Genomic DNA, 9,761 nt, shown 5'->3' with positions numbered 1-9,761 from the left:
ACACCGTATTTCTTGCGTCAGTGCTCTTATTGAGGCTCTTAAGGTTCGGTCTCACACCTTTTTTCAGACAGTTAGAGGAGCAGGTCTGCAAAGTCTGGCTGTTCGTCTGCAGTCGTGGGGGGGGGGGGGGGGGGGGGGGGGGGGGTGGTACTGGCTTGACAGCAGTGCTTGATAATCTAACTGCATCTTCACACCAACACTTGATGAAGAACGTGGTGTATTTGGTGTGCCCTGTCTGTCAGGTGATGCTGCCGTCCTATAATAAGGGCAGCGTGAGACAGGGGTGAGCTTGGCCTCCCCCTGCAGGCCAGCCCTGGAAGTGCAGCATGACACTGTCTGAACTCACCGTCGTCTGCATACTGCTGGAGGCTGCTTGGTTCTCCCTCCACTGTGACGGGTACCCGGCGCCAACCGAAGCTGAGACAGAGCGACAGAGAGGGAGAGCGAGAGAGAAAGGGTATAACACAACCATAACATTAAGATCCACAAGAGAGCCAGAGATTTGGACGATATTGTTCCAAGCAGATGATGAAATTCCCGGCCGCTACGTCCAAAAAACGCATTTTTGGGGAAACACTGTTCCGGCATTGTATCATTTCTGCATCGTCCTCTCAGTGACCCAGGCACATACAAAAAAGAAACGGTTGAGTCAGTTTTCGCTAAATTTAGGGCAGACTGTGTCCAATGCTGTTGCGTAAGCGATCGTGTGTGTTTGTATGTAGGTCAGAACAACAGTGCTACATGCAAGTATGGAGCTGGAGCAGGGAATGGCGTCTTTAACAGAGTGGCCTCTGCTGCACACATTACATGAGACAGCGGAGGAAACAGTTCTCATTACTATTCTATTCTCTCTTTCTTTGTACTCCCTTTCTATTGGTTCTGCTCTTCATTTCAGCGACTGCACAATATTCATCTTGGTTCTCCGACCGTTTAGAGACCTTGATGTGTTCACACTTCTAATATTCTCACGTTACTATAACGGACAGACATGGTAATGTTACGTTGGTCCCGACAGACTGACAGAGATAGACGGCGAGAGAGACATGTTAATGCCGTAGTTATAGACAGACAGCCAGACAGGCAGATGGGGAGATAGTTACTGGACAGACAGATTGACAGACTGAGACATGTATGTTCATCTTAGGTTTTAGAGATGGACAGGTAGGAAGATAGTCAGACTGACAGAGAGACAGAGAGACCAACATTTTCTTGTTATATTTACAGCCAGCCAGCCAGATATATACCAGACAGACCGATATTACTCTCCCCCAACTCTCTCTCTCTCTCTCTCTCTCTCTCTCTCTCTCTCTCTCTCTCTCTCTCTCTCTCTCTCTCTCTCTCTCTCTCTGTCCTTCGTCTCAATTGCTTCTCTCTCTCTCTCTCTCTGTCCTTCGTCTCAATTGCTTCTCTCTCTCTCTCTCTCTCTCTCTCTCTCTCTCTCTCTCTCTCTCTCTCTCTCTCTCTCTCTCTCCTCTCTCTCTCTCTCTCTCTCTCTCTCTCTCTCTCTCTCTCTCTCTCTCTCTCTCTCTCTCTCTCTCTCTCTCTCTCTCTCTCGTCTCAATTGCTTCTCTCTCTCTCTCTCTCTCTCTCTCTCTGTGTCCTTCGTCTCAATTGCTTCTTGTCAAACGTGTCATTGCCCCTTCTCTTTTTTCTCCCTCCACCTCTTTCTCTCTCTGAAAGAGGGTGGGATGTCCGCATTGGTTGCTATGGCACCAGACAGCTCCATGTTTTCTTCAGACAAGAGCTAGATGGGATTGCCTGCTGCGCGCATGCGTCCGTCCGTCTGTCTGTCTGTCTGCATGTGCAACCAGATGTGTGACTCCTACTGTGCTGCATAGACACTCCGAGGCGTGGTACGATGATTACTACTACTGATGTCAATGATCACATTCACAGTCTGCGGAGGAATACGCACACGCACTGGAGTGGCGTCGACCCGAACCCAGAGAGGGTGTACTGTGAGAAGGCGTTCGCCTTTAATCATCGTATTCATGAGATTTGCAGATCAGCTAGCAGCTGGCACATAACCTTCAGAGTACGATTAGCAAATTTAATGAGTTATTAATCCTAGATTTACATGCCTATCGTGGTTTAATTATTTGCCTTTGTCTTAGCACTGTGGGCATTACATGTGGTGTGTTCCAAAGGAACTGCAGCGTGTGTGTGTACACGTGCACAAAAGGTAGATTTGTGCACTTGTACACACGCGCTGTAGTACCTTTTCAATGGGCCTATGAAGCTATGAGGCAGGCATGCTTTCTGGGGGGCTTGGTGGTTTGGTGATGTTTAAATTCCAGTAGGGGGCGCTGCTGGCCTAAAGCTTACTTCAGTCGCTTCGCTTTTGAGGCCAAGGGGAACTGCTCAGCCTGCAGGGAGCGTTAGTGAATCTGGCAAAAAGATCAAGACAAGCATGACAATGAAAGACTGTGAAACATGACATTGCGATGTTTTTGCCTCATCTGTTCCACATCAAATATATGAGGGAAAAATGTATCAAAGAGATTGTCAAAGAAAGCATACAGTCTTTTGTCCTTGTGTGTTTTTTCTTTTTCTTTTTAAAACAACCACATACCGATGTGGAGATGCAATTGCCATTCATCAGTGAAAGTCTGATTAATGTAAGCATCATTCCAATCTTCTGTGTACTGCAAGCAGGAAATCAAAAACAAATGATGATCTGATCTGAAGAGGAGACACATTTTGACAGTGTGGCGGCCTGGGTAGAACTTATTGCCACGGTTTTATTCCGATACACAACTGGCCTCCGCTGATATAAACGGCCTCAAAATAGTTACAGGTGCTCTCACCTACAACACACGTCGACACACACATAAGACGGCGGAGAAAACCAAACACTGTTCACCTAGTCCCAGCTCGTCACTTCGGTCTTTCTCTTATCTCTGGTGTAACGTTGTGTGTTTGACTGTGTAACGTTACAGTGCAACAACGGGGCAGACCCGGAGAGGATGAATCTAGTCCTTTTGCGCACCACGAGACGCCCTGAGAGCTCCCGTCCGGACCCCGTCGCCCAGCAGAGATGGCTGGAAACTATCACAGCAGAGGCCCGGCTCACTGACAGCTGCAGCGCTCACAGAAAGGCAGCGCTCAAACGGTGGCGCGCATATGGCTTTGTGTTCACTTAAGTGTGTCTGTGTGTGTGTGCGTGTGTGCGTGCGTGCGTGTGTCCGTGTGTGTGCGTGTGTGCTGTGCACGTTTCTGCCTGTGCCTGTCTGTGTGTGTGTGTGTGTGTGCGTCGTAGTTGCATGCATATGTGGCGGTTGTGGTGTCGGGTGAAAGCGATGTGTGTACTTTCCACCCAGAGGGGGCCTCAAGCTGGGGAAACAGGGTGAGGCGGCGGAGTGGAGGGATGGAGGGAGGGAGGGAGGGAGGGAGGGAGGGAGGGAGGGAGGGAGGAAGGGAGGCGCTACAGGAGGGGAGGGGCCGGCTCCAGCTGAACTCAGTGCACTGTAGCAGCGCTCGGGGGCGTGAGGTCACAGAGTCCAGCATTCCTCCGGAACGCTCGTCTGTTTACACGACTGCCGCTGTGTGGAGGGAGGAGGGGGAGGAGGGGGAGGAGGGGGAGGAGAGGGAGGAGAGGGAGCCAGGGGGGGGAGAGGCAGAGAGGGACGGCGGCCCTTACTTCATGACTACAACATCAGATAACACTCATGGCTTCACATTAATGTAGCATTGCAGGGGCCCTGGCCAGATAAGGGCCCTTTTATTCATTGATACGAGGGGTTTAGTGTGTGGAAGAGTAGATGATAACCGGACCTCTGCGTTGTTCTCTCGGGCCATTCTCTCGACACACATACTGAACACACACACACACACAAACACAAACACACAAACGCTTGCACACACACGCAAACATGCGCACACACAAAACCTACACACTCACACACACAAACAAGCCCCACGTCCGTAGAGCCAATAGTCGCTCAAAGTCTTGCAACCTCTCAGCCTGTGAGAGAAGGAACACACCCTTGGGTGTGTTCCTTCTTCTTTCTTCTCTTTCTTCATATTTACAGGGACAGTGACCCATGCGGAGGACATACGTGATCTTTTTCATCAGCTTGCACGTCACAAACATCGGATCGGTTACGCTTGAGGGACTCTAAGTTTCAAAGACCGCATCTGGCACTCGCTCAATACACCCCACCCTAGCTAGGTGCGGTGCTAAGTAACCAGCATACGCTAATAAGTCGAAGCATTTTAACTCATTCCAGGGTGCTGGGAAATGAGACGGATATAGCAATTTTACCGTACGACTTACCCTACAAAATGTTATGTGGCACGTCGCCCGTCGTAAGGTTGCACTATTAACTATTAATAGTACGATGTTCCATAAATCACCAAGTCCAAGTACAAAACATTTAATTGTATTAGTTGCAGCGGTCACAATGTCTAGCAGCATTATTAACAGGGCCCGAGGCCTAGTCTACTGGTCTTACCTTGACGCAGTTTGGACTTTTTAGGAAGAAAACAAGCTGTCTAATCCCATGGTTGAAACGAACCAGGCTTATCTGCATAGCGTTATTTTTGTACAGACTTTGGCGTCAAACTTGTGTGTTAGTTGGTGGGTGGTGTGCGGTGGGGGGGGGGTATTGGTGTGTGTGTGTGTGTGTGAGTGTGTGTCTGTGTGCATGTTTGTGTGTGTTGGGGGGGTGTTGTTGGGAGGGAATGCTCAACAGCTCTCTCTGCTTGGTCGCTCCGTTCTGCTCTGACCTGGGCTAATTCTGTCTGAACTTTGACTCTCTCTCTCTCTGTCTCTCTCTCTCTCTCTCTCTCTCTCTCTCTCTCTCTCTCTCTCTCTCTCTCTCTCTCTCTCTCTCTCTCTCGCCTCTCTCTCTCTCACACGCCCTCTCCCTCTGTCTCTCCCTCTCTTTGTCTCCCACTCTGTCTCTCCCTCCTCTCTCTCTCTCTCCCACTCTGTCTCTCTCCTCTCTACGCCGCCGTCCTCCCCAGGGCTCTAAAGGCTGCCGGCCAGCTGCTGTCGGTGTCCAGGAGGGAGCACAACAGAAAGGGGGGAGTGACACCGTCCGGGGCCCGGGGAGACAGTGCTCCGACTGTACTGAGGAGGACCAGAGCGGGGCGGTGGGGTGGGGTGGGGGGAGAGAGGTGGGGCGGCTGCAGGGTGGACGGACGGTGGTGATGGTGGGGGGGGTGGTGGTGGTGGTGGTGGTGGTGGTGATGTGGGGCGGTGGGGGTTGAGGGGTTGAGGGTCGGGAAGGGCGGAGGGTGGAGGGTGGAGGCCACGGCCCGTCAAAGGCTTCATTGTCCGCGCGGACCGGGCGAGCGGGCAGCCTCACGTGCGCCGCGTGATTCTCTCGGCGGGCCCCGCCGGGGAGCGCGGGGCCGGCCTGACCCTGCGGCACTGGGGGGGACGCAGGCAGGAGGGCTCCGCCGGCAGGTTAAAGTGTAACCATGCCATGTTTTCTCAGGAGTGTGTTTATCCAGAGGACCAACGCTGGGGCCCTTTTGTTTAACTAAGTGCAGGGACTCGCCCTAAAAGTAAAGCCTCCCAGAAACCACACAGGAACCAGGTGGTCCGACTGTGATCCATATACCGCCGTGCCGAGCACAAGGTGCTGCGCCGCCGCTGCCTGCGTGTGCGTGTGCACGTGGACTCGTGCACGGACCCTATACGTGCACCGACTCCTGCGTCCCACGCACATGTAAGGGGGAGAGCCTACATACGAGACAATGCAGGGGGACGTGGGGCCAAATCAGTCACGACCACGAGAAAAATACCCAAATGAAAAAAAAAAAAAGGCTACGGAAATGTTTTGGGGGAATGCCCACTGCCGGCGCATGCTGTATCACCTCACTGACCCTCGCGCGGAGAACGGACTGAAACCCAGAGGCACCTCTGCTTTGCAGCAAAGGGGGAAACAGCTGCAGACAATTAAATGCAAAGTAGTGTAAATGATGAGGCCGTGTCAGCGGGTTCAGCCGGGCTGCAGAACTGGTTTGTTGCAGCGCCGCGGCGCCACTCGTGTTTCTTTCACAAGACGATCCGTTGGGTTCCCGACGTGAGAAGAAACACATAACTGTGCTCCCCCCAATCAAGGTTATTCTGTCCGTGCGACCAAAAAGTCTTTAAACGGAACATTGAAAACACAAATAATAATGATAATATTACCTCTCTTTTTGCAAAATGTGCTTCACCTATTAAAGTGTTCAGATAACAATAACAATCTACAAATAGCAATGATAACAAAGCAAATACTGACGATTGATGAAAAGTATGTCACGGTATGAAAGTGCACATGGTGAAGTGGACAGAAAATGTTGAATGTGTGAAGTTGGATGTGCGGCACATTTCCCTGAGGGAAAGATCTCTTGGTGATATTTGAGACATTCTCCAGGGTTTCCATTTGACCTGAATTACTAGAAGCAAGAATAGTACAGTGAGTGCCTTCCTTCAAGTGCATAATGCCACGACAACTGTTTATATTGGTCTTTTGTTCTATTCTAAATAAAGAAAATCGTAGAAGTCTCTCCAAAATATATAACCTAAATATACTGCATTACTTTGGGACGTTGGCACCTTTGCTTGAAGGTAACGCGCAAGCTTGCAGAGAATGGACAAAATGGCCGTTTTAGAAACGACTCCAACAAATTCCTAACAGTTGACAATGGCGCATTGAGCCTGTCACCGGTGCCGAGGAGAAACTGTGGTGACCTTGGCAGATGTGTCAAATATTACGAACAATTAGGAGGCCTTCGGATAGGGGTTGAGTCGATGGTGGTAAAAAAAATAATGAAAATAGACTCTGGCCTTATTTTATTCCCTGGTATTCCCTCCGACTGAATGCTGATAACAAAAATATATACCTTTTACAGGAATGCATATTTATTTCTGGATAATAATTACTGAGGATAATTCTTATTTATTCCTTTAAAGAATTTCTAATTCAAACAGCAACTTCATTAAGAGCTATTCAAAATGATTGCTGTGGCATTGGTTTACATCAAATCCATGATGTAAGTTTACAGTACAACTTGGCCAATATACAATTGACACCTGCCGAATGGGGTCATAGGATACGTTGATGGCAAGATAGGATCAAATTTCAGGTAATGAATTCATTCAAGTCCATGAAAATAAGGACATGTTCAAATACACACCCAGAAATCCAGAGACATGCACAATCATGGAACGAAAGCAAACACAAAGTATACTACTTTCTATGCACATAACATTAAACTAGTTTTCCACTGGTAATACATATGTAAACCTCACCCTCCCTAACCTGCCTTCACTCTTAAAGGTACAGTATGCAAAATTTCTGCATTCAAATACCTAAAATCTTAAATGGACCTATATGTTAAATATGTTGAACGGTATACTTACATTATTCTAATTTGCCCAACAAAATTCAAACTCAATAGTTTTAATCAAGATAATTGAAGTTACATTTGTCGAGGTCGCAGGTCAACGGCGTCGTATCCCCTTTACCCCCACAAAAAAGAGACACACATGAAAGTATCCAGGTAAGACCAAGTCTCTTGTAGTTTACAACAATGTGGTACTGAGAACGCCGGCCCCCAAGTTCATCAATATTGTATCGCGTACATTGAAAATGTTTGACTTTTTGAAATGGATCAAATCTTATTTCATAGTTAAGCTGCGCGGAACACATTGATCAGAGAGGGGTAGTGCTGCCGGACGGCCTCCGTTCTCCTGCTGCTAGGAACACAGGACAAATACCAACGATGTATTTTGCATCCAAGTATTTCGGGAGCTGGCAGAGAATGAACAAAACAGCCGTTTTAAAAAAAAAAACGACTCCAACAAATTCTTGTTGACAATGGCGCATTGAGCATTCACCGGTGCCGAGTAGACACTGTGGTGACCTTGGCAGATGTGTCAAATAGTGAGAGCCATTAGGAGGCCCTCGGATAGGTGTCGAGGCGATGGTCGTTCAAAAAAAACTAAGTGGACTGAATAAATACCCTCTAACTCATGCTCAACGCCACTGCTAATAACAGAACATCCAACCCAATGCATCCATACAGGTATGACTATTTCTGTTGAGCTTAAAATAACAATAATAAAAATAGTAATTACCTCATAGTAACTATCAAAATTCATGTGTCCGAGGATACAGGACATACCTGTCGATTGATTAACACACACAAATCCCCAGACATGCACATCTTGGATCGTATGTAAACATACACCTGTTACTGTGTAGCCTACATATAAAACGAATGTATCACTGATAGAACATATGCAAAAGTCACCTTCACTAACCCGCCATCACTCTTAATATAACCCCTCAGGCTTACAGGATGATCAAAAGAATATCTTAAATGCAAACAATCACAAACCCACTTGAAAGGCTATCTTTCTAGGATCACACGCGTTATTTCTGACTTCACAGAAAACATAGGCTAATGTATATGCAACAAGAGTGATATTTAGGCCTAAAGCAAATGGTTATCACATAGAGGTAGTTGCACCTTAAAATGTACAGCCTTCCTTCCTTCCTTGCATTTGTGATTAGAATAGGTGAAAAATAGATAAAGCATTTCTTAATGGGTGAGGTCTGTACCTAAAAAAAACATAAATTTATGTTTATAAAACAAGACGAATAAAATGGCTGAACTCAAGTGAAATATTTTAACATTGCTCAAAAGATAAAGTCTGACTGGAGTAAGAGTACAAACAAACAAAACATAAGAATAATTCCCAACTGCTGAAAAAAGTTAGTTTTCAGGCTAGGCTAGGCAATTTATTTTAGAAGAATCAAATCCTGATAGAATACATTCTAGAATCTATTGGGCCTAAATAGGATGATAGGAATGGCCTGAATGTCTGTCTGCCTACCTACCTACCTGGTGATCTGCACATACTCTGCCCTTGAACTCATTGCAGTCTTCAAGAAGGCTCTGCAGACCTTTTGCTAAGGCATATGTCACACGATTGGGAGTGGCTTTGAAGGGAGATCTGAAGGGAGGGGTTTGGATTTAGTCGGTTCGACAATCTACATTTCCCTGCGTGGTTTCTCCAAACTGCCTACCCTAGCTTTAAACAAATAGCTTAACTAAAGTGATATATTGAACCTAGGCTTAAGAGTATGATAAGTTTTAGTAGTAAGTATTATAACCAATATAAGCATGATAGGTATACGTTTACTTATTATAAGTAGTAGAAGGAGTACGAGAAGTAGTACGAGTAGTATGATAGGCCTAATAGTATGATTAGTAGCAGGAGTATATGTGTAGTATCAGTATGATACATAGTACTATTATAATAGCAAAGGTATGACATAATTTGTGTTTGTAACTTGAGATAAGGTAAAGGGTGTTGTTTCTATTCTTTAACGGCTAGGTGGAGCATAGGTCACAGGATGATATGGCTGATACTGCTGAAATCTGTGGATTCTCAGCTTTCATATGCTTTATCATTTGTATCGATAGCATGATGTGAAATAAAAACTTTTAACCATAGGCTCGTTCTCAAAAAGTATTAAAAAAATCGGAATACTGTAAATTGCTATAAAATGCTCAGTAGAAGTAGATGCACGTGTGGATATCCAACATTTGTATTTCCCTTTAAGTATTTGAGTTTATTTGTGAGTGTCAAAGGGTGTTGAAGATAAGACTGTTCTCTCGTCTTCTAGTCGTGAATCGGCTCATTCTAAAATAAATGCTGTTCGTCACATTCTAACAACCGACGCTCAAGAAGCATAATTATTGAAATATTTAAAAGCCAAACAAACAAGAACCAACTGTAATATTGTGTGTCT

At 46.5% G+C, this 9,761-nt stretch overlaps 1 protein-coding gene across 1 annotated transcript in view; it reads right to left on the bottom strand.

Moving 5' to 3' along the window:
• Window positions 1-247: 247 nt before the first annotated feature.
• Window positions 248-9,761, bottom strand: part of ubash3ba (ubiquitin associated and SH3 domain containing Ba) — a 43,492-nt gene continuing 33,978 nt past the window's right edge. Inside the window, exon 15 of the transcript XR_008896013.1 lies at window positions 248-417. The gene's annotated coding sequence lies outside the window, so the exon portion shown is untranslated. The remainder of the gene's footprint in view (window positions 418-9,761) is intronic.

This window comes from Gadus chalcogrammus, chromosome 7, assembly GCF_026213295.1.
Source record: "Gadus chalcogrammus isolate NIFS_2021 chromosome 7, NIFS_Gcha_1.0, whole genome shotgun sequence".
Lineage (NCBI taxonomy): Eukaryota > Metazoa > Chordata > Actinopteri > Gadiformes > Gadidae > Gadus > Gadus chalcogrammus.
The sequence above is the reverse complement of the archived record's forward strand: the minus strand, read 5'-3'. Positions and strand labels throughout refer to the sequence as shown.